This window comes from Canis aureus, chromosome 21 (genome assembly GCF_053574225.1).
Source record: "Canis aureus isolate CA01 chromosome 21, VMU_Caureus_v.1.0, whole genome shotgun sequence".
Lineage (NCBI taxonomy): Eukaryota > Metazoa > Chordata > Mammalia > Carnivora > Canidae > Canis > Canis aureus.
Window position 1 is genome coordinate 31,428,864 of NC_135631.1, and position 26,710 is coordinate 31,455,573.

At 36.2% G+C, this 26,710-nt stretch overlaps 1 long non-coding RNA gene across 1 annotated transcript in view; it reads right to left on the reverse strand.

Annotated features, from left to right (window-relative positions):
* Nucleotides 1-20,083: 20,083 nt before the first annotated feature.
* LOC144293458 (uncharacterized) overlaps nucleotides 20,084-26,710 on the reverse strand; it is a 65,474-nt gene continuing 58,847 nt past the window's right edge. The window contains exon 5 of the long non-coding RNA XR_013360683.1: nucleotides 20,084-20,344. This is a non-coding gene — a long non-coding RNA (uncharacterized LOC144293458). The remainder of the gene's footprint in view (nucleotides 20,345-26,710) is intronic.

Sequence of the window (26,710 nt, forward strand, 5' to 3'; positions counted from 1 at the left end):
TCCAAAGCTCTGGAATAATCACATCCTGTGGAAATCAGCATCTAGGTCCGCCTGGGGGCAGACACACGCAGCGACCAGCAGGTGGCAGTACGTAAACGAAGGTGGATCCGAAAGATCTGCAAACAGAGGTACGCACCCACTTAGAGCTCCATTTTCAGGGAAAATGATAAAATCCTCTTTTGAAATTCTTCACTATTATCTTCCTAAGGACGAGTACATGGTTGTCATATTTGAAATGCATTTAGTCTTAAATATAGTCTAAAATCCGAGTTTCCAGGGAAGTAAGAGTTCTGGCTGACTCTTGCCTGATTCCTCTGCTCCTATGAAGGGTTTACCTGGGGAGCCCCAGGACACGTTCTCAGGGCTGCTTCCGTGTTGGCGGATTCTCCAGCTCGCACAAACATGCACAAACAACTTTGTGTTAAAATATATATATGTACGTAGAGGAATAAGGAAGGGTGAAATAGAAACAGAAATGTAGTAATGTAAATTCTTTATGGTGACTAAATAATGAAATCATATCTTTTCAAAAAACTGGTAGGAGTTTAAGCCTATTTTAAAAAACTGATTTGGATGTATATGTAATAACTAAACTGATGGGGGGGGGGGCACTCTTAGCCTTAAAACTAAGCACGAAGGTCAGAGGTGACTGAACCTACTAGCATTCTCTCCTCACTGTCCCTGGTCATGATTGTGGCTTTTTGTATAACATGTGTCATCAGAATAGCAGTATAGAAGTTTCCAGGCCAGGCAGCATTGCTGAGTAGCAGTAACTTAAATATTAGAGCAAGGACAGTGAAGAAAAGTAAGAAGCATTCTACTAACATTAGATTCATGGAAGTCTCTGTTTTGTTTTGTTTACTTTTTCTCCTAAGTGAAAGTATTTATCTGCATGTTTCCATATTATGTATCACATATCTTATTTAAAAGCATGAATATGTACTGTAAACACGTGAATAGGGAAGGAGAGAACAAAAATGAATATGGCACTGTAAGTATATTCTTTTTCAATAAAAAGTACTTTTTGCAGTTTAGAGTCATGCAGATTTTGTGGATTCTTAATTTAGAGCAAACCTGCTATATAAAGTATTTTGAAAAACATGGAGCTGACCTACTAGCTCCTTTGCTCAAGAAAGAAGTCCAAGCCTGCAGGCATTGGGAGTGGAAAATGTGTTGCTGCTTATCATACTGTTACTTCTCAGTTTTATTAACAAATGCAATTGCCCAAAAGCTGCTACTAGTGTCTTAAATGTACTTCAAAGTGGATAATATTAGACTCAGAGGCCTTGTCTGCCTCCATCCTACTAGAAGGGATGGTTTGCAAACGAAGGCTCTGAATAAACCTCAGAAGGTGGAGAAGTATCAACAAGTGGAAATTCTGAGTTTTCTAGACTTCTCTTTCATGAGTATCTTTCCTACCTTCTAGCTCTGAGAATTTCGTGTTTATTCTTAGAAAATACTTTGAAATGTAAAAAAACCAAAATATTAATCCACTAGGTAAATGTACATTAAAACATAAAGCTTCCTACATAAAACAAAGACCAAGGATGAAATTCCGATCCACACCAAATAAATGGGGAAGATGTCTGTAGACAAATGAGTTTTCTCAATAGACCTTGAAGTCACACCAGAAGTGATAAAATGCACTTCATGATCAACCTAAATCAGATATAGTGTGACTCACACCAAGATAAGCATTTTTGACCCTTTCCATTCAATTGACTTAGAGAGATGGGCTACATGGATAAGTGGGAAAGAAACAAGGAAGCATTAATGCAATAGATTTTTAAAAGACATGTCAGCTAAACATATTTGAAATCCCATACTCAGAAGAATAAAGTGGGTTTTAAAAATTTTTTTGTAAATTATATTGAAGTATAACACCCATTTAGAAAAGTACACAGATCAGGGGCGCCTAGGTGGCTCAGTCGATTAAGCATCCGCCTTCAGCTCAGGTCATGATCCCTGTTCAGAGGGGAGTCTGTTTCTCTCTCTGCCTCTCCCCTTGTTCGTACTCTCTCTCTTCTCTCAAATAAATAAATTAAATCTTTTTTTTAAAAGGTACACAGATCAAATGATATGAACTGATGGTACTTTTTTTTTTTTTTAAAGATTGATTGATTGATTCATGATAGACAATGAGAGAGAGAGAGAGAGAGGCAGAGACACAGGAGGAGGGAGAAGCAGGCCCCATGCCGGGAGCCCGACAGGGGACTCGATCCTGGGACCCCAGGATCACGCCCTGGGCCGAAGGCAGGCGCCAAACCGCTGAGCCACCCAGGGATCCCCAACTGATGGTACTTTTTACAATATAAATACACTTAAGTAACCAGCAATAAGATCCAGAAATAGAAAATAACCAGCATGCCAGGGTTGCCTAATGCTTACTTCCAACACTGCATCCAGGTGACCACACCCTGTCTTCTGTGATACGATAGATTAGCTTTGCCTTTTATTGAACTTATATAAATATAATTACACAGTATATAGGCTTCAGTGCTTGTTTCACTCAACATAATATTTGTGGAGTTCCAGCCAGGCTGTCATTTGTTCATCATCATTGCCACATATTTCATTGAATGAGTGTACCACAATTTTTTATCCAATTTGGGGCTACTATGAATAGGGCATCTATGAACATTATAATACATATCTTTTGATGCATATCTACGTCTATATATGAATTTCTGTTGGGTATATAACCTAGATTTGTGAATCGCTTGGATGAATAGCTATTGTCAAACAATTTTTGAAAGTGCTTGTACCTCTTATCACTTTCCCCAGCTACAATGAAAATCTCAAACACCATATGTTTTTACCAACACTTGTTATTGTGTGTAATTTTCATTTTAACCTTCTCCCAATGTACTTTTTAACACTAAGTATATATAAAAAATATGTTTATATATAAATATATGTGATATATCATGTACAAAAGGTGATACTAGAAAGAGTTTAACATCTGCGTTACGTTGCAGACTCAGTCCGCAGTGAAATACACAATGGCTGCTGGCTGGCCTAGATGAGCAGAATCTTTTGGTCCATGATATCTCTCCCCAGACTGAATGATTTAAACAGTGACAACAAAAAAAGATCATGAAGATGGCCCCGTTTCTCCATATGGGAGCCTTTCTAGCAAAGAGACTTTATGATCCATGGAAGAGGCCACACAGATTTACTCAGTGGCTCTCATACATGATGTATCATCAAGAACCTAGTTCCCATCTTCAAAGAGTTTACCCTGATGCTTTGGGAGGATGCATCAGCCAGTTGTGCTTTGCAAAACAGACTAAAACAGGGAGCGCCTGAGACAGAGGCCAGTTCCACTGATGCTGCACTATTGTAGACACATGGAACAGATGATGAAACAGAAGAGCACACTGGAGAAACAACCCAAGTATTTCAGCTGCCAGACATTATGCACCTTCCTGAAAGTGAGGCTTCATTCTTGAATATAAAGACCCTTAAGTTTATTGAATTTGAGACAGCTATAGGGTGGGACACACAGAACTGATCTTGAACTTTCCAGTTGTCAAGTCACTGCTCAGAGCCTCAGGTACTTCCTTTGGCAATGTGAGATAGTATAGGCTGGTTAATGTAGGAACTGTGGTGATTAGATGAAATATGTAAAATCCTTGATTTTTGTATCTGACACACATTGGGCGTACAATACATGGTAAATGACATTTCCAAAGTTTTACTATGATTTATGTATTACAGTTTAAATTTATACCAAAATCAAAGCAGTATTGTGTTTTCCCATATATTATACATGTGTAGATAGCATGCAAAGTAATAATTGGTATTTCATATTTTCAGGTATTTTTAAGCTGTTTTTTTTTTTTGAAAGAATAGTTTCCTAACAATCTTGTTATACTTTCATTATCAAAACCTGCATACAGTCTACTAATGCAACTGTCATTTACACAGTTAATCCCACTTTTCCTATGATTATGGATATCATTTGACTATATAGTTATCTTGACCTAAAAAAACAGTATTCCAAAACTAATACCAAGTTTCCCCTTTAGGGTTAAGCTATGTCTATGTGTGATTCAATGAGAGTAATTAGCCTACACATAATTCTACAGTTATAACTAAAACCACAGATTCAGCACTATTTGGATATGCTTCTTGTCCTTTGAGTTCTAATATTTTGATTAAGTACAACTTCCTTCAACCATACATAACACAACAAGAATATGATGGGTAAAAGGGTGGGCACAGTTTGACCACTGAAGCAGAAGTGCTGAAGAGAAGGGAAGCCTGGGTGGCTCAGTGGTTGAGCGTCTGTCTTTGGCTCAGAGTGTGATCCCAGGGTCCAGGGATTGAGTCCCACATTGGGTTCCCCTCTGCCTGTGTCACTACCTCTCTCTGTGTGGCTCTCATGAATAAATAAACAAAACCTTTGGGAAAAAAAAAAAGTGCCGAAGACAAGACTCTGCTCTTTCTTATACAAATACCAAGGATGATTTTCTACTAGTACAGTGCGTATAACATCATTTATAAGAGTGGAGATTCAGGAAACACAGGTAAGATGCTTTTAATAGAAAACAGCATTTAAAATACATCTTCAAAAGCCACATTTGGAAAATCTCAGTAATTAATTCGTTAATCATTGTGTTTGACTGAACAATAATCGGATCAAAGGCCATGGTAGTTAATATTAGTGGGTCTTAAATTCAAGGCTATGTATATAAATATGTTATTCACTAGGAAAAGTAGTAAGAAGATTATTTTAATCCTCAATAATCTAATGTAACTAGGTACCTATGTAGTTACTCTTTATGAGTTCTCAACTCTTGCACTGACTTTCCAATCTTTGCAATGAGTCTGAATATTGATTTATTTAAAATTAATTCCACTGTGTATATGGAATGTACTGGGGATTAAATAGATATAACACTGCTTTTAAAATTCAAGGACATGGACACAAAAACAATTAATTACAAAGTAATAGAGTGACATGAACAGGAGAGAACATTAGGAGATCCCAGCACTTGTTTCTTCACAAAAACAATGATTTAACAGCTACTCAGTGCAAAAATGCTTTGCAAGAACTCTGGAACACAATACACATGTTGCAGCTATGCACTGGAGCACAAAAACTGAAAATGGCCACATCCTCGTCCTACCAAAATTTCAATGGCACTCTTTAAGGAAATAAAAAAGAAGTAATTTAGGGGCACCTGGCTGGGTCAGTCGGTTAATCATTTGCCTTCAGCTCACATGATTCCAGGGTTCTGAGATCAAGCCCCACATGGTGCTCAGCTCCCTGCTCAGCGGGGAGTCTGCTTCTCCCTCTCCCTCCGCCTGTCCCCCAGCTTATGCTCTCTCTTACTCTCTCTTGCTCTCTCTTGAATGCTCTATCTCTCAAACAAATAAAATCTTTAAATAATAATAATAATTTGAAAATTCATATGAAATCATAAAAGGACCTAAACAGCAAAAAAAAAAAAAAAAAAGAAAGAAAAAAAAAAGAAAACTTAAGTAAGAAGACCAAAGTTGCAGGTATTACACTTCCTAATTTAAAAACAAACAAACAAAACATTACAAAGATACAGTAATCAAAACAATATAGTACTAATTGAGTACACTTATCTTGATGAACACTAAGAAATATATAGAACTATTGAATCATTATAATATACACTTGAATCTAATATAATACTGTATGTTAATTATACTTGAAATAAAAAAACAGTATAGTACTGGCATAAAAACATACATTTAGGCCAATGGAACTGAACAGGGACCCTAGAAATAAATCTATAGTCAAGTGATTTTCAACAGGGTGCCACAAACACACAATGGGAAAAGAATAGTCTTTTCAATAAGTGGTACTGGGAAAGTAAAGAACCACATGTGAAAAGAATGAATGTGAACGCTTATCTCACACCATATACAAAAAATCGACTCTACGTGGATTGAAGACTGAAAACTTAAAACCCACGACAACACTGGGAATATCTTCCTGACATTGGTCTTGGTAATGACGTCTTAGATATAGTACCATACGTGTAGGCAACAAAACCAATAACAGACAAGTGGGACTACTTCAAACTCAAAAGCATCTGGAAGCAAAGGAAACAGTACAGTGAAAAGGCAATGTCTGGAATGGGAGTGAGTAATTGCAAATTATTTATCTGATAAGAGTTAATATCTAAAATATATAAGGAACTCATACAAATCAATAGCTAAAAAACAAATAACACCATTTAAAAATGGGCAAACGATTTGAACAGACATTTCTCAAAAAGATATACACATGGTCAAAGGCACATGAAAACATACTTGATATAACTGGTCACCAGGGAAATACAAATGAAAACCACAGTGCGATATAACCACACAATTGTTAGAATGACTGTTATTGAAACAAAGATAACGAATGTCAACAAGTGTTGACAAGGATGTGGAGAAAATACAACCATTGTATACTATTGGTGGGAATGCAAATTGGTACAGCCATTGCAGAAAACAGTATGGAGTTTCCTCAAAACTACCACATGATTAAGCAATTCCACTTCTGAGTATATGTTCAGAAGAGATGAAATTAGAATTTCAAAGAGGTAACTGCACTTTCATGTTCATTGCAGCATTATTCACAAAAGGCAAGAAGCAAAAATCATCTTACTACTTACCAACAGATGAATGGATTGAGATGTGAGGTGTTTATGTGTATATATGTGTATGTACAAGTACGTATGTATACATACATATGCACACATATACATACATACCATGGAATATTGTTCAGCAATGAGAAAGAGGGAAATCTGACTACTTGTAGCAACATGGAAGGATCACGAGAGCATTACATTAAGTAAAATAAGACATAATAATTGACCTTATAATGTAGGATAATTATGCATAATCCTTCACTTTCTTTGTTTCAAGTTTATTCCTTCAACAAATATTTACTGATAGTGACATGAACACATACACAACAGTACAGTATAGATGGTGTGCTTTCAAGGGGTTTCCTTTGTAACATCCTTTAAAAAAGCAAATGTAGTAGCTTCTGAGATTTTAATGAGACAGAAAAATGGACTTCAGATTATAAAGGGACAAAAGTAACACCAAAATAAGACAAAGTTAGCTACTTCAAGTAAGATTCAGACAAGATAAAGTAGATGGTTAAAATTTAATTAAGTTATAATTCATACAGGCTTTACTTAATAAAATCTAAACCTAAAATACTTGTGTCTTACTATATTATATTAGAATTATGCAAAAAGTAAAGAAAATCTTTGAGGCATTTGGTATTCACAAAAAATGAAAATTAATTTTCACATACCTTTAACACTGTTAAGTGTTTGCCATTTTTCACTTTGTTCATTCTCTCCCATCATTATCACTATGCTTTACTGTACACATTTTTATGTAAAAGTACCAAAAAAGGAAGTCCTAGAGTAAACAATTTACATTGAATATTTAACACTTTACAATGTCATACAAGTAGCCACTTAAAGAATGGGAACAGTATATTTAAGGCATCCTAAAAATGTTGTCTAATTATACCACAAAGAATTTGCTGCACTGAGCATTATTTCTAACATCCCAATGGCTATATTTTTTATTCTACTAGTTAACTCAAATTCAGTAAAAATTCTTCTTAAATAGAGAACTGAATTAAAAGAATGAGACCCCACACGAATCCTATGACAATGGAAATGGGTGTTTGTTTTACCACTTGTTATACATACATACATACAAATATATGTGTGTGTGTGTTTTGTGTGTTGGTTGTGTGCGTGTGTTGTATGCATGCACATGCAAATGTAAGTATATGTATATTTACAAGTTCTGTCTTAGGGCAGCTTGTTAAAGGCTGTCACATTTTCATTCTTGCCTATAAGTAAAACTAAATCAAAGCAATGAAAAAATTCTTAAGCAAGGAGAGCATCCTGCCTTTACTGAAGGATGTTTAACTCTTGGGAGAAGAACAACATGAATTCTGGCTGCTAATGTAAATGAAGGAGTATAAGACAAAATAATAAATTATGCATCTGAAATTTCCACCAGACAAGGGAACAATGAGAAGATTTTTTTTTAATTTTTAAAAAGATTTTATTTATTTATTTGACAGAGAGACAGAATAAGCATGGGGAGCAGAGTATAGAGGGAGAGTGAAAAGTAGGCTCCCCGCTCAATGCAGGGCTCTATGCTGGGCTCCATCCCAGGAGACTGGGATCATGACCTGAGCCTACGGCAGATGCCCAACCTACTGAACCACCCAAGTGCTCCCAAAATTAGGAAAGTTTTAATAAAGTTGTACAATGAGATGACTTAAGCCATAAACTCATAACATAATAGTATCATCATGAGGTGCTTTCTTTCTCCAAGGCAAAAGACAAAATGTATATTAAAATACTTTGGGATAATTTGCCAACTAAAAATGACTTATGAATAAGATGTAGTAACAGATCAATAACTTCCCATAAGTACTGTGTAAATTAATATTGTTCAAACAATGCTTCTACTCTGTTTTAATCCTTTGCATTCTAACTGATTTTGTCACAATTTTGTCAAATAAATCAGAGTTGAAATAATGCTTCTTGATTCAAGTTATCCTGTCACACTAATTCTTACTAAAAAATTGTTACCTCGTTTTTTCCTGTCTTATATATAATGGAAACTAAAAATATAATAGTGAACAAGATAAACTCAGTAAACTTATGTTTTATTAAATAAAAAATAAACAAAAAATTAGATTGCAATTGTTGCTACAAAGACAAAAAAAGCTTCAAAGTTCAGAAATGATGACAAACTGAAATTGAATGAGAGTTGGCAGTCAAGCAAAAATCAAGCACAAGAACATCACAGACAGAACCAAGAGCTGTGTGAAGGCCCAAAGGTCAAGCCCATTGGCTTGGTCAAAACAGGAAGATCACTCTTGTGACTGGAGCAGAGAGAACAAGAGGCAAAGTGGAAGGGAGGTAGGAAGGAGCCAGGTCCTACAGGGACTGAGATTTTTGCTATAAGCTATTTGAGTGTTTTAAAATCCTCCAGTAAGTGATATAATTGTTTAATAAGTGATTTAATCAAACTAGTACTTTAAAAAATACTACTAAAGATCAGGGAATGGATTCTAGAACTTCAAGAGTGGGAAAACCATTTAATTGGTCCAGACAACAAAGTTTGTGGCCCCAATCACAGATGATCATAGTATAAGTGGATAGAAGTGGGTAGATCTCAGATAGTTTTGAACTTGCTGAGAGAATAGATATGGGTACTGAGAAACATAGACTATCCAAGAAAACTTCTAGGTATTTATTTGATGCTGTTTTTTTTTTTTTGTTTTTTTTTTTTTTGTTTTTTTTATGGGAAAGACAATGGCAAGTATGTTCAGGGATGTTGGTTGAAGTTAATGATTCTATTTTTACCATTTCATAAGTTGGTACTGCCTATTATAAATCTACATAAAATATTAAACTGTTAAATACAGAATATGAAATTCAGATAAGTGGTCAGAACCAAAGAAGTTAATTTGGGAATCAGCATATTAAGATAATACTTAGAACAATATTTATGGGATGAGTAGAAAAATCGTCTGGATAGAGATAATCTTTTAAGTAGAAAATCATAAAAATGTAAACAGCTACAACACAGTTGTAAACTTCCATATTTAGAAATGTTAGGAAGTTTTTGGAGGCTTAAACATATTTTTTCTTAAGCACATTTTTGAAAAAAGTATAGAGAATATTCAGACCATATTGGCCAAAGACTAAAATATTTGAAAAGACCACTATGATGATTTGCTTTCTTTGAGAAGCAGTGAACAAATGACAACATTTCTGAAAATTTTCTAGACATATTGCAAAACCCCAGCTCTTTACAAAAAAAAAAAGTTTGTTCTAAAATAACATAAAAAGAAAAGAATCTTGGGGTGCCTGGGTGGCTTAGCTGGTTAACTGTCTGCCTTTTTGGCTCAGGTCGTGATCAGAGGATCCTGGGATCCAGCCCTGTGTCTGGCTTGCTGCTCAGCAGGGAGTCTGCTTCTCTCTCCCTCTCTGCCTCTTCCCACTGCTTGTGCTCACTTGCTCTCTCTCTCTTTCTCTCAAAAATAAATAAATAAAATCTTTTAAAAAAGAGAGAGAAAAGAATCTTGATAACTCTCCCCTCCCCAGTTTTCTTATTGGCTTAGAGATTAATAGATATTCTGATAATAGAGTATTTTTACAAATGTATAACTATATCTCCTCCTGCCAAAAAGTTAAAGAATGCTTCCAAGAAATACTGAAAATTAATTATGCATTCTTTCTCCATAAAATGAGAGCAAATGAATTGAGTGTTAGTATAGCTTGGAAAAACAGAGTTTTCCAAAACATAGAGACTGGTAATGATTTTACAGTTGTGGATACCATGAGCTCCATAAGCAGTAATACAAAACATTTTGGGGAGAATTATTTTTATTTGGCAAGTTTGTACATTTTGAGGCAGTCAATCTTTATAAAAAATACTTTATGAGTAAAATAAAAAGAAATGATATTTGAAAATGTGGCATGGTTAAAATGATATTTACATGTTAAAGATTGCTACAAAGTCCATTAAGATAGACAGCTTAGTCAAATTATAAATCCATCCATAACTTTCTAAGTTATTTTTAGGATATTTATGACAACACTAATAGGGTATATGGAACTGAATTTTGTAGATTGGGTTTATTATTTATCTATTCTAAAACTGATGAAATGTGTAACTAAACTAATTGATTCACATCTCCTCTGTCTAAACAGATTTCTCAAATATTTGTCTAACCGCTTTCTCTACTTGGCTTTTCATAAATCTGATGTAACCCACATTTTAGCTACTGGTATGACTGGCTGTGACAGTCATACCCCTGAGAATTTTATATATATCATAATGAATTTATATATAAAATACATGGGTAAAGAGATACTGTGTTATTATTCAAAACAGTAGCAATAAAGTAGAAATTATACATATACTATCATATATAATATATACCATTTATATTTAATATATATTTTATATATACTTTATTTTTTCTTTCATATTATTTGTATTTTATTTAATGTTACTATATTTTATGTTAATTACATATATATTCTAATTCAAACAAAATCTGTAACCTATTCAGAAAACTAATTTATCTCATTTTTTACCTGTTTTTCTGGAGTAGCCACTGTGGAAAATAGTATAGAGGTTCCTCAAAAAGTTAAAATAGAACTACTCTATGATCCAGTAATCACACTACTGGGTATTATTTATCCAAAGAATACAGAAACACTAATTTGAAAAGATATATCCATCCCTATACTTATTGTAGGATTTTTTAAAAAGATTTTTGTATTTACTTATTCATGATAGACATAGAAAGAGAGAGAGGGAGAGACACAGGCAGAGGGAGGAGCAGGCTCCACGCGGGGAGCCCAACGTGGGACTCAATCCCAGGTCTCCAGGATCAGGCCCTGGGCCAAAGGCAGGCGCTAAACCGCTGAGCCACCCAGAGATTTCCTTATTGTAGGATTATTTACAATAACCAAACAATGGAAGAAGCTCAAGTGTCCATTGACAGATGAATGGATAAAGAAGACATGGTAGATACAAAATATAGATACAGTGGAATATTATTGAGCCATAAGAATAAATAAAATCTTGCATCTGTAACAACATGGATGGATTTACAGAGCATAATACTAAGCAAAATAAGCCAGTCAAAGAAATACAAAAACCTTAAGATTTCACCCATATGTGGAATTTAAGAAATGAAACAAGTGAACAAAGGGAAAAAAGAGAGAGAAACAAACCAAGCAACAGACTTTTAACTATAAAGAACAAACATGTGGTTACCAGAGAGGAAGTAGTGGGAAACAGGCAAAATAGGTGGAGGGAATTAAGAGTACATTTATCTGGGCCTGGTTGAGGGAGATGGTGGTGGAGCAGGAGGACTGTAGGCTCGTTTCTTCTCATGAATGCTACTAGGTAACTATCAAATCATTCTAAATACCCTAGAAATCAACCTGAAGATTGACAGAATGAACCCCACAACTAAAGGGGAAGAAGAGCCCACATCAAAGAACGTAAGACATGTGGAGTTATGGTTTAAGGGAGAAACAGATCGCAAGTGCAGTGGTGGTGAGCCATGGAGAATCGTGGGAGAGGGGAGCACACAAGGGAACCCACAAGGGGAACATTTTCCAAAGCCATTGGCTTAGAAATGGAGAGGGGCTGAACCTCATAAAGCCTGGAGTCTTAAAGATCAGGGGGTTTGGCTAAGATAGAGCCTGGAAGGCACTGCCCTGCTCTTGGAGAGAAAGCAGCTAAACAACCCAAAGGCAGACCAACCCCTGCCCACAGGTCTGTGTCCTGACCAGATAGTTCTGCAGGAAGTGCTGTCAGGTTTCATTTCATAAGCAAATCAGACACATCCAGTTAGAACTTGTCACAATCAGACCAAGGACCAAACACTGCCCAGAGCAGGCAAGGAGAGCCTCTGCAGACCACTGGTCTGAAGGATAGAACAGCCAAAACACATCATCAGAGTGCATGCAGCACACACTAGAGACACTCCGTGAAGTGCCAGGCCCTGGACACTACATGACCTTTTCTTCACAATGTGATTACTTTCAGGAACAGGAAACACAATTGGCTTTTCTAATACAGAGAAGGCAGGAGAGACTTAAATAAAATGCAAAGACAGAAAAATCCTTCCCAAATAAAAAAACAAGATGGGGTCATAGCCAGAGATCTAAGCAAAAACTGTTCTAAGTTAACATGCTTGATGGGGAATTTAATACATCCTAAGGATACTCACTGAACTCAAGAAAAGAATAAAAGGTACCAGGGAGATTCTTTCCACAGAGATGAAAGAGTTAAAAAAGAATCGAATCAGTAAGAGATGAAGAATGCAATAAACAAGATTGGAAACAGCCTTGATGCAATAAACAGTAGAGTGAAAAAATAAGAGGAATGAATTAGTGACCTAGAAGATAAAATAAGGGAAAATAATGAAGCTGAACAAAAGAGGAAAAGAATTATGCAATGTAAGTTCAGACTTAGGAAACTCAGTGACTCCGTTAAATGTAGTAACACTTATATTAAGGGAGTCTCAAGAGAAGAAAAGAGAAAAAAAGGGGGAAGAAAATGTATTTGAGGAAATAATAGCTGAAAGCTTTCCTAATCTGGGGATGGAAAGACATCTAGATCCAGGAGGCACAGAAAACTCCCATCAAAATCAACAAAAGCAGGCCAACATCAAGACATATTGTAGTTAAATTTGAAAAATATAGTGATAAAGAAAAAATCCTATAAGCAGCAAGACTAAAGAAGTCTTTAACTTGCAAAGAAGACCCATTAGGCTAACTAGAGATTTCCCAACAGAAACTTGACAAGCCAGAAGGCAGTGGCATGATATACTCAAACTGCTGAAGGGGAAAAATCTTCAGCCAAGCATATTCTAACTAGCAATGCTGCCATTCAGAACAGAAGGATAGTTTCCCAGACTACCAAAACTAAAGCAGTTTGTGACCACTAAACCAGTCCTGCAAGAAATATTAAAGGGGACTCTGCAGGATCCCTGGGTGGCTCAGCAGTTTAGCACCTGCCTTTGACCCAGGACATGATCCTGTAGTCCCGGGATTGAGTCCCACATCAGGCTTCCTGCATGGAGTCTGCTTCTGTTCTGCCTGTGTCTCTGCCTCTCTCTCTCTGTGTCTCTCATGAATAAATAAATAAAATATTTTAAAAAGGCGGGGGGGGCTCTGACTAGAAAGGAAAAACCAAAGATGACAAAGACAAGAAAGCATCAGAGAAAATTTCCAGAAACAATGACAATACAGATAATAAAAACTGTTTTATTAAATAAATTAATAAAATACATATATATCAATAATTATTTTGAATGTAAATGGGCTAAACAATCAAAAGACATAGGGTGTCAGAATGAATAAAAAACAAACTCATCTATATGCTGCCTTCAAAAGACTCATTTTAGATAAAGACACCTATAGCTGGAAAGTGAGGAGACGATGAACCATTTATCTCGGAATTGGATGTTGAAAGAAAGCTGGAGTAGCGCTACCTCAGACAAAGTAGACTTCAAAGACTGTAACAAAAGACAAAGAAAGGCACTATATCATAATAAAGAGGATAATCCAACTAGAATATATAACAATCGTAAATACTTATGCCCCCAACTGGGGAGCACCCACATATATAAAACAATTAATAACAAATATAAAGAAACTCATTGATAATAATACAATAATAGTAGGGGACTTCTAACACTCTACTTACAGCAATGGACAGATCATCTAAGCAGAAAATCAACAAGGAAAGGCTTTAAATGATACACTGGATCAGATGGATTTAACAGATAGATACAGAACATTTCACCCTAATGCAGCAGAATACACCTTCTTTCCAAAAGCACATGAGACATTCTCCAGAAGAGTTCATATACTAGGTCACAAATCAGACCTCAACAAATACAAAAAGACTGAAATCATACCATGCACCTTTTCTGACGACAACACTAGGAAACTGGAAGTCAATCACAAGAAAAAACTGTAAAGACCCCAAATACATGAAGGGTATGCTACTAAACAACATGCTACTAAACAATGAGTATATCATCCAAGTAATCAAAGAAGAGATTTAAAAATACATGGAAACAAATGAAAATAAAAAACTTAATGGTCCAAAACCTTTGGGATGCCATAAAAATGGTGCTAAGAGGGATGTATAGTAACAGTACAAGCCTACCTTAAGAAGCAAGAAAAATCTCAAATAAATAACCTAAGCTTACAAGTGAAGGAGGTAGAGAAAGAATAACAAATGAAGCCTAAAGCCAGCAGAAGGAAGCAAATAATAAAGATAAGAGCATAAATAAGTGATATAGAAACACCAAAATAATAGAACAGATCAATAAAACCAGGAGCTGGTTCTTTGAAAAAAATAATAAAATTGATAAACCTCCAGATACACTTATCAAAAAGAAAAGAGAAAGGACCCAAACAAGTAAAATCACAAATGAGAGAGGAGAAATATCAACCAACACCATAGAAATACAAGTAATTGTGAGAATATTATGCAAAACTATATGCCGACAAATTGGACAACATGGAAGAAATAGATAAATTCCTAGAAACATATAAACTACCAAAATATAAAGAAGAAGAAGAAGAAAAAAAAACTTGGACAGACCAATAACCAGCAAAGAAATTGAATCAATAATAATAAGTTTAAAAAACCTCCCAACAAACAGAAGTCCAGGTCCAAATGGCTTCACGGGCAAATTCTACCAAAGCTTTAAAGTAGAGTTAATAACTATTCTTCTCAAACTATTTGGAAAAAATAGAAGAGGAAGGAAAACTTCCAAATTTATTCTGTTAGGCCAGGACTACCCTGAAAGCAAAACCAGAAAAAGATTCCACTAAAAATGAAAACTATAGACCAATATCCTTGACAAACATGGATGCAAAAAATATCAGTAAAATACTAGCAAACTGAATCCAATACATTTTAAAAAATCATTCACCATGACTAAGTGGGATTTATTCCTGGGGTGCAAGAGTGGTTAAATATTTACACATTGATCAATGTGACATACCAGGTTAATAAAAGAAAAGAACCATCTGACCATTTAAATAGGTAGAGAAAAAAACCTGGATGGCTCAGGGGTTTAGCATCTGCCTTGGGCTCAGGGCATGATCCCGGGGCCCTGGAATTGAGTCCTACAGTGAGCTCCCATTAGGGAGCCTGCTTCTCCCTCTGCCTATGTCTCTGTCTCTCTCTGTGTCTCTCATGAATAAATAAATAAAATCTTAATAAATAGATATGTAGAGAAAAAACATTTGACAAGGTACAACATCCATTCATGATAAAAATCCTCAACAAAGTGGAGTTAGAGGGAATATGTTTCCAACATAATAAACACCATACTTGAAAAACCCACAGGCAATATCATCCTCAATGGGGAAAAACTGAAAGCTTTTCCTCTATGATCAGGAACAAGAAAGGCATGTTCACTCTCAACACTGTTGTCTAACATAGTACTGGAAATCCTAGCTTCAGCCATCGGACAATAAAAGAAATAAAAGGCAGTCAAATCTGCAAGGAAGAAATCAAACTTTCACTCTTTGCAGATGACATAATACTTTATGTTGAAAACCCAAAGACTCCACCAAAAATTGCTAGAACTAATAAATGAATTCAGTAAAGTAGCAGGATATAAAAATCAATGTTCTGAAATCTGTTGTATGTCAATATACCAATAATGTAGCAACAAAAAGAGAAATTAAGGAATCTATCCCACCTACAATTGCACTACAAACAATAAGATACCTAATAATTAACCTAACGAAAGAGGTGAAAGATTTCTACTCTGAAAACTATAAAACACTGATAAATAAATTGAAGGACACAAAGAAATGGAAACACATTCCATCCTCATGGATTGGAAGAACAAATATTGTTAAAATGTCTACACTATCCAAGGCAATCTACACATTTAATGCAATGCCTATCAAAATACCAACAGCATTTTTCACAGAACTAAAACAAATAGTCCTAAAAGTTGTATGGAGTTATAAAGGACCCCTAATAGCTGAAGCAACATTGAAATAGAAAAGCAAAGCTGAAGGCATCACAATGCCAGACTTCAAGTTATATTACAAAGCTATAGAGATCAAAACAATATGGTACTAGAACCAAAAATAGACTCATAGGTCAATGAAACAAACTCTGAAACTATTACAAATATATTACGACTATATGGTCAATCTCTAACAAAGCAGGAGAGAATATCAAATGGGAAAAAGACAGTCTTTTCAACAACTAGTGCTGGGAAAACTGGATAGCAACAGGCAAAAGAATGAAATTGAACCACTTTCTTACATCATACACACAAATAAACTCAAATGAATGAAAGACCTAAATGTGAGACAGGAAACCATAAAAATCCTAGAGGAGAACACAGGCAGTAATCTCTTTGACATCAGCCATAGATGCTTCTTTCTGGGTATGTCTCCTGAGGCAAGGGAAACAAAAGCAAAAATAAACTATTGGGACTACATCAAAATAAAAAGCTTCTGTACAGTGAAGGAAACCATCAATAAAACTAAAAAGCAACCTACTGAATGGAAGAAGATATTTGTAAAATGACATATGTGACAAATGGGTTAATATCCAAAATATACAAATAACTTACAAAACTCAACACCCCAAAAATGAATAATCCAATGAAAAAATGGGCAGGTGCCATGAATGGACAGCTCTTCAAAGAAGACATACAGGTGGCCAACAGATGCATGAAAAGATGCTCAATATCACTGATATCAAGGAAATACAAATTAAACTACAAGACAGCACCTCACATAGCATGGCTAAAGCCACCAACACAAGAAACTACGAGGGGGTACCTGTGCTGTCATTCCAGAGTACAGGCACTATTTACTGCGGGAGGCGAGGGGGCGGGGCTGGAACTGGGGCCAGCAATCACTTGGGGCCACTTCCTCCACAGCAACAGAGACAACTACCCACGAGGGGTGTGCAGGAGAGAATTTTCTATTAAGGGGGATGACAAACGCGAATCCCTCTCACTTTGGGGATCACAGGCATCAGTGGCATCATCACAGTGATGTTTCGGGGTAGACGTTAATGCAGCCTATACAACCCAGTGTCAACTTTAAACAGCTGATTATTTGCCAAGAAGCAGAGCTGTTGCCAGGGTGGGAAGAGTTTGAAGTGTGGTTGAAATGCCTTGGAAACTGAGAAATAAATGAAAGATTGTCATGTCATAGAAAGTTTATTTATTTATTTATTTATTTATTTATTTATTTATTTATTTATTTTTAAGATTTCATTTTTTTTATTCATGAGAGACACACACAGAGAGAGACAGGCAGAGGGAGAAGCAGGCTCTATGCGGGGAACTCGATGTGGGACTCGATCTTGGGACCCCGGGGTCACACCCTGGGCCGAAGGCAGGCGCCCAACCACTGAACCACCAGGTGCCCCAGTCATGGAAAGTTTAAAGAAAACTCACCTTGGAGTGGTACGTGGGTAGACAGAAATGCCTCAGCCTGGTATAACTGCCTATAGACACGTAAGACTCTCAGATGGTAAACGGTGCCAAAGAAGACCAAGTAGAGCTCCTGAGCTCGCAACAAGGAGGATAAAAAGCTGTTTATTCTGTTGCAAGTAAGCAGCTATCTGCTCAACGTTGTGGTGATATGTACACTTAGACAAATGTTGTTCTACCAAATGTTGGCAAGGACATTTATTATGTGTATGCCCATGTGCAAGCTCTTCGAGATGTCCTCCACCTTTGTGACCTGTCAGAGAGCCCGTTGGAGTTTTTCCCATTGATCCAGTTACCCAGCAGAAGAGGGAAGATTAGAAAGAATTCGAAGCAGCAAATGGTACAATAAAGCTGCATTTCAAGCACAGCCAGGCTGCGCATTACTTTCCTATTGCTGAGTAAGAAAGTGCGATTACTTGGCGGCTTGACACAACGCTTCCTTCCCAGCTCGCAGTTCTGCAGGTGACAAGCCCGGGGCAGTGCGACTGGGGTCCTGCTCGGGGTCTCACACCGGTGGCCATATTCTCAGCTGAAGCTTGAAGGCCAGATGCAGCAGAATGACCCGACTCAGGTCTTTGGGGTTGTTAGACTCAGGTCTCCATTTCCTTGCTGGCGGTCAGCTGGAGGCCACTGTTATCTCCAAGAGGTCATGTGACCCTGGCCTCCTCAAAACCAGCAACAGTGGAGCTCCTGCACGTGGAATTCCTCTCCCTGAGAAAATCTCGGTCACTGGGAACAGCCCAGATCCTTTTAAGAGCACACATGATTGGGTGAGTCTCAGATGGTACCTGCCCTCTTTAAAACCAACAAATTCGGCCTGTTAGTTACTCCTGAAAAGCCCCTTCACAGATGCACCCAGATCAGAGTTTAACTGACTGGGATGGGAGAAGGTGGTGGATTTACACCAGTGGCTGGGAATCTCAGGAGCCATCAGAATTTTGCCTCTGTATGCCTATAATATTTAGGCAAATAGAAATGTGGTGGATTATCTAAAAAGATACAGTTTTTGAAATTCCAAGATCTCCTGCTTAAGAAATGTCTTTGTAGAACTGACTTATCTTCCTTTTTTTTTTTTTTAGAATTTTATTTATTTATTCATGATAGAGAGACAGAGAGAGGCAGAGACCCAGGCAGAGGGAGAAGCAGGCTCCACGCAGGGAGCCCGATGTGGGACTCGATCCCGGACTCCAGGATCGCGCCCTGGGCCCAAGGCAGGCACCAAAGCGCTGAGCCACCCAGGGATTCCCCTGACTTACCTTCCAATGGCATTGCCTCTCATTTTTGACTTAGGTTATGATAAACTTTGTATCGTTCCCAACTGTAATTCATGCCTGGTAAGCACACCTTGCTAACATGTACCAAGTTGAGAAGGAGACAGGTCATCAAAAAATGGGGTCTTAAGACATTAAAAAATGAGTCTTAAGACTCAACACGGACAGTCAGCTAGTAATTATGCAATGAAGAGAGAATTCTCCCCAGGCCAGGGCCCAGGCTGAGCTTCTAGAATTTTAATTTCAGAGATGCTCCATCACTTAAAGGAAAGGAAAAATTTATTAACAGATATGTTATAGGAATATGGCAATTATCTGCATAAGTGGTATTGTTACTTATTATTAAAAAAAAAAAAGGCAATACTAGATTGAGTTAATTCCTGGCATTTGGGAGACTGTTCAAGAACGATGGTGTGTCTGAGATCAGTGTCAAAAGCCCTGGAGTAAGTGATTTCCTATTATTACCTCACTTAAACCTCAAAAATTTGGTAACATTTTAAATCAACATTTGACGAATAAGAAAACTGAGCTGTGTGGTTTTCAGCAACGTAGACAACATTTTTAAGCCTCAGTCTTCACCTGTTATATGGTTATAATAATAATACTTATCACAGATCATGTATTAATTGATTAACATTTCTTTTCATCACTAGCCTGGGAGAAAGGTTGAAGCTGCTAAATCAATAGCTGTTGAATTAAGGAATCAATGAGTGAATAAGAAACTCAAGGGAATGGGATTAATTAGTAACCATTTATTGGACCAGTGCTCATCTGAGGGACAAATTTGTCACTGAAAATATTGTGTTTTCAACGCTGAGAGTCCCTTGCACAATTTCTTTACCGCATCTACTCATGATCAGCCCATCGTGGTGTATCCAGTGCTCTTCTCGTGCCTCTTCTCAAGCAGCACATAGTCAACGTGTAGGTTCTACCATCCGTCATTTGCATCTCAGCACGAAGGAGAAGCCATTGGTTTGTACAGGTTTGTTTATTTATCAGTAATTTCACTTTATGTTGCAACCTGGATTCATGTAAAGAAATACTGTTATTTAAAATTAATTTAGGAGAACATTAATGTGAAAATCATTTAAAAATGACTTTGAATCATTATTGCTAATACTTACTGGAACTCATTCTTTTTTTAAGATTTTATTTATTTATTCATAAGAGACACAGAGAGAGAGGCAGAAACACAGGCAAAGGGACAAGCAGGTTCCTCGCAGGGAGCCCGATGTGGGACTTGATCCAGGGACCCCGGGATCATGCCCTGAGCCAAAGGCAGATGCTCAACCACTGAGCCACCCAGACGTCCCAGTGGAACTCTTATTCTAAGGCACAATGTTAAAACATTTTAGGTAGTAGCTCCTTTAATCCTCACAACCTGTAAGGTGGTTACTATAATAGCACAATTTTACAAATAAGGAAGTTGAAGCATATAGAAATTAATTTCAAGTAACCTGATAAATGTATTATAGTCAATTGGCTGAGAATATAAACCTAGAGAGCTTGGTTTTATTGAATGTTATAGTATACGGCCTTCTGCAAAGAGCAGTATTCATCAAGTATAAATATAAGTATGGTTAACAAGAAAACTGCGTCACATCTTCAAGTGTGTAGCTGCCTTTGCTGAATGCTACCATTGCCACCAGCTGGTTGTATCCTTCCAGAGAGAGCCTATACACACATACACCCAAAATCAAAGTGGTTTATATGAGATACTTAGCTCAGTTTGGAAGCAATAACGTGCATCCTCCCATATCTTGCCAAAAATAAAAGGTCCTGGGGATCTGAATATATTGATTTGGGGTCTTGGGGCTCATGGTACTATATACAATGTGTACTCAACTATGAAAGTAAAGAAGTATTTGGCTCCTCTACTTTACAATTTCTTTTCAAGAACTGTGACAGGTCGGAGATTTTACCATACTTTCAAACTAGCAGTTGGCCAGCTTTATGGATGCTGGCAGAAAACACAAGACTTCTATATTAGAGACAAAGGACTCCATTATCCGTGGCTTCATTTTCATGTCAGTTCCCCTTGTTCCCAATTTGGAAAGGACCAAAGTGAAAGATCCCACAGGAATGGGCAACACAGTAGGTTTGCATCACAGCTAAGAAATATCAAACTAAAGGAACCCAAATTTTTTTTATGATGGGCTGTAAGCAAACTGACCTTTGCTCTGGAAGAGACGCTCTTTTAGTCTTACACAGTTATTCTATACACAAAAATGTTCTTGAAATGATAGTCCAGAGCCAAAGAGCAGTTAATGCTTTAGCTTACAAGATAAACACATCATGAAGAGCTATCGCCCAAAACTAAAATGTTGTGGAATTTTGGCATGTCTCTTAAGTTTTCTGAGCCTGCTTCCCTAATCTGTAAAATAATAGCATCAGTCATTTATTTGTCTAAGGATGGGATATAATAATATACTTTATATCCCATTGTGAACTACAAAGTACTCTAAACAAATATCACAGTTGTTATTCCTATCATCCTTGATATCACACAGATAAGCACTTTTCTAAGGTCAGCAAGTACATGACCAGTTGGACAGATATTAACTTTGGCAGTGTGCTAGGACATGTTCACCTGGGGCATAGCACAATTTAAGTCTGAGTGATAGATTTAGGATTATTTGGGGCCCAACCCAGGGAGAGTTACAATAAAATCCAATGAATTACAAGGAAAGATGTTAATTCATGATTAGAAAATAAATCTAACTCCTAAAGGAGAACAGGACATATTTTTCTCCTGATAAATGCCTGTGTATTTTCAGTATTTGATTATGTGGTTTATATCAGTTACAATGATATGAAAAGCAGCTTATCTAGCAGCTTATTAAGCAGATGGATACATAAAGATGACATATAAATAAAAACGGTAGGCTGATTTTATCCTTAAAAATTCCAGATTTTATAAAATTCCTAGAAGCTTTTTAAAAATTAAAACTGACTTTAAAATCTTTAGGTTGTCCCCTCCTTCCACATTCCACAGGAAGCTCTGACAATATTCAAATGTATGAATCATATTTAGAGTACAAGAAATAGGATTAAAATGCAACCGTGCTGAAAAAAAAAACTATTGTATGAAGAAAAAAACACATTCTTCTATTTATTTAGTTCATAAGGTCATCAAACATAAAGTTAAGTTGTGAAGAACGTGAAGCAAAAAGCAAAAGGGAGTTGTGTGTACGTGTGTATCCATATCAGAGAGAAAAGACTAGAGTAGCTGATTAAAGTAAAATAAAATGGAGCAGTACCATTTTTTTCTATTTCATGTTATTTTATTGGGAAACTCAACACATGTAAAAAATACTGTATGCAATTATAAGTATAGTTTAAGCAATAATAATAAATAACCACTGTATTACCCTTATTCAATTAAAAAATAGAATTTTGCTGGTAAAAATGATGCCTGGATGGATCAGATTTAGTCACTTTCGAAGAGGTAAGCTTCACTCTTGAATATTTTGTTAATCATTTCCTTATCTTTCTGTAATGTTATTATATATCCTGAAAAAATTGTGAATATATTATTATGCACTTCTTAAAAATCTATTATTTGCCTTTAATTTATTTTTACTTTTAACGAATGGGATTATTCTGCACATATTCTTTTGTGACTTATTCCATTCTATAGTATGTTTTTTGAGATTTATCCATGATCATACTCTCAGATTTTATTATTTTTACCACTGACATCCAATTCACCAATGGCATCCAATGTGTCATTACAAAGTAAATCATTTATGGGGTGCATGGATGGAGCAGTTGGTTAAGCATATCCACTCTTGGTTTGGGCTCAGGTCTCATCTCAGCATCATGAGCTTGAGCCCTGTGTAGGGCTCCACACTCAGCCTGGAATCTGCTCTGGTTTCTCTCTCTCCCTCTCCCTTTGCCCCTCCCCCACCACATGTGTGCTCTTTCTCTCTCAAATAAATTAATTGATTAAGTAATTCATTAGTATATTGTATTGATGATATGCATTTGGGTTGTTGCTTCTTTTGGGGATTTTTCAGTCTTTTTTTAAATTATGAACATTGCCACAGCTTTTATACAGGACTCCTGGATCACATATGCAGTAATCCAGTCTTATGCTTTAACATATGTATATCTATCTAAGAGTGGAATTGTTGGCCCATAATACATGGAAATCCTCATCCTTAATTGGTAGTGCCAGTTTTCCAAAAAGCTTGTACTCAATTTTAACTACCACCAGCAGTGGATACCATTTTCTTTGCTCCATATCCTTGCCCACTTGATTTTTTTTGCTAATTTGTGTGTGTGCATGTGTATGTGTGTACATGCACTTAACATTATAATATCTAATTGAAATTTTTCTGATTACTAATTAAAGATAACACCTTTTCATGATTATGCACCCTGAATATTTCCTATCATGTGCATTTGAATTAATTTTTACCCACTTCCCCATGTAGTTGCTTGAGTTTTTCATATTGATTCAAAGGTGTTCTTTCTATATCCTGGATACTAATCTTTTACTGATAATATATGTTGCAATTCTCTCTTCCCACATCACAGCTTGTCTTTTCCCATTCTTAATTTTTATAAACAGAAATGATTATGTTAACTTAGTCAGATTTCTCAATTCATTTCTTTATTGTCTTCATTCATTTTTTTGTGACTTAAGAAATTCTCCCCATTTCCAAAGTAGAATAATAAAATCTATGTTGCTTTGTAAAAGTTTCCATTTTTGCTTTTCACATTTAGATCTTTAATCAGCCTGGACAGTATCCTTGATTATGTATGAAGCAAGAATCCAATCTTTCCACCTCTCTCCCCCCATCATTTCCTTGTTTTTCTCTTATGACTAACCAATTATCTCTGTATCACTTACTGAAAATTCCATTATTTCAGCTACCAATCTATCCTACCATAATTATCATAAATTAAATTCTGAAAACTGTTTCTGGAATCTGCTTTTTTTCATTGGTCACTTTGTCTATCCCATAGTGCCTAGACCAAAATTTCAGCAGTTCCCTAAAGGTAAGACCCAAAGTTTGACCCATGGTGAGATGCACTATATCAAAAATAACAACTTGAGCTTTTTAATTGATACAGACAGATATCTGGGAAACAGGCATAGAAACAGATTCAAAGGCTCTGGGATAATGACGGAAGTAATGAAGTTGGATCAAGCCACAAGAACTACCTTTACCTAGGAAAATAGTAAACCAAAAGCAATACCATATTCTTAGAGGGATCATTAGACATTAGTGTCACCATAATGGACATGAAAGTTGTAGGAGTGGTAATTCCTATCACATTTCCTATCTAGTCTGTGCAGAAGACAGATGGATCTCAGAGAACAACAGTGGACTTTTGTCAGTTTCACTACAGGGTGACTGCTATTGCAGGTGCTGTACTAATGTGGTTTCAATGATGGAGCAAACTAACACATCCTCTAGTAACTGGCATGTAGCCATTGCTCATAGGAATTGATACAAGGAAATTATTTGACAAAATTCAACAAACAACCATTTATGATAAATAATTTTATAAAAAGCTTCTAGCAAATTAAGATAAGGAAACTTCCTCAATCTGACCAAGAGCATCTATAAAACTACAGCGAACATCATATGTAGTGATGAAAGACAATGTTTCCCCTAAAATCAAAGGAAAAAAAACAATAATACCTTTGACCATTCAGAATAAACTGAAAGTTGTAGCCAGCACAATAATGTATAAGGGAAGGAAATAAAAGACATGTGAACAGGAAAGGGAGGAAATACAACTGCTCCTTAGACTTTATTGCTGATGACATGATTGATTGTCAGTATAGAAAATTATAAGGAAGGAACAAACAAACAACAAAAAAAACCACTTTCAGAACCAGTAAGTGAGTTAGCAAGGCACAAGATAAAGCCCCCTGCCCCCACCATGCTTCTAGCGTACTAGCAACACACAAGTAGAAACCAAAACTAAACTCACAAAACCTTTTATAATTTCTCCAAAAACAGCAAAATGCCGACTTACAAGCCTAACAAAACACATAAAGGAACCATACAGGGATCCCTGGGTGGTGCAGCGGTTTGGCGCCTGCCTTTGGCCCAGGGCGCGATCCTGGAGACCCGGGATCGAATCCCACGTCGGGCTCCCGGTGCATGGAGCCTGCTTCTCCCTCTGCCTGTGTCTCTGCCTCTCTCTCTCTCTCTGTGACTATCATAAATAAATAAAAATAAAAAAAAATAAAAAAAAGGAACCATACACTATAAATCACAAAATACTGATGAAAGAAATAATAAAAAGTCAAAAAAAGTAAGGACACATAATGAGTTAATGGGTTAGAAAACTCGATCCAGTAAAGTTGTCAATCTTCTCCAACATAAATATATAAGCTTAAATCAAGGCCTATCAAAATCCTTGCAAGATTTCTTATACACATAAGCAAGCTTATTCTAATATTCATACAGAAAGTTAAAGTAACTAGAATAACTAAAACAAATTTTAGAAAGATGAATAAATGGGGAAATCACTCTACCAAATGTTAAAACTTGTTATTTAACTACAGTAATCAAGGTACTGTGGTATTGGCAGAGGAAAAGACCTACGGATTAAAAGAACAGAAAAGAGAACTTGATTCAAAATAATTTTTGTGTTTAAATATTAAAATATAAAACTATAAAAATTTTAGAAGAAAATAGAAGAATCCTGTGAATCCCATTGATAGGTGAAGAGTTCTTAGACATGATACTGAAAATATAATCAAGAGAAGAAAAAAATTAACAAATGAGACTTGATCAAAACTAAAAACATGTAATGCAAAAGGCCCTATGTAATGTGGATTTAAATCAAGCCAGAACCCAGGTAAAATATATGCAAACTATGTATCTAACATAAAAGTTTTATATCTAGAGTATATAAAGAACTCTTCAAACTCAACAGAAGAAAAACAAGCTATCCAATTAGAAAGTAAATAAAAAATATGAACACAATAGGAATGCTGAAGAAGTACAATCTTAATCTCAGTCTTAAAATGTTCAAGCTGTATTGTTCCATTTATATGACATTCTCAAAATGATAAATATATAAAGATGGAGAACATATTAGTGGTTTCCAGGGAACAGGTAGTGTGTGTGTGGTGGGTTTGTGGATATGAATACAAAGACACAGCATGTTGGAATTGTTCTGTGGTGAGGGGATGGCTCTACATATTGATTTTGGTGGCAGTTACACAAATCCATACACTTGATAAAATTGCAAAGAACTTTATATTTCCACAAATAAATACAGATTTAAAAATGGTGAAAATACTATTGTCTACTCAGTAGAAACATGTCATTTCCTGGTTTTAAAATTATACTACAGCTGTGTAAGATGCCATTCTTGGGGGAAAGTGGGTAAAGAGTATATTGCAGTCTCTACT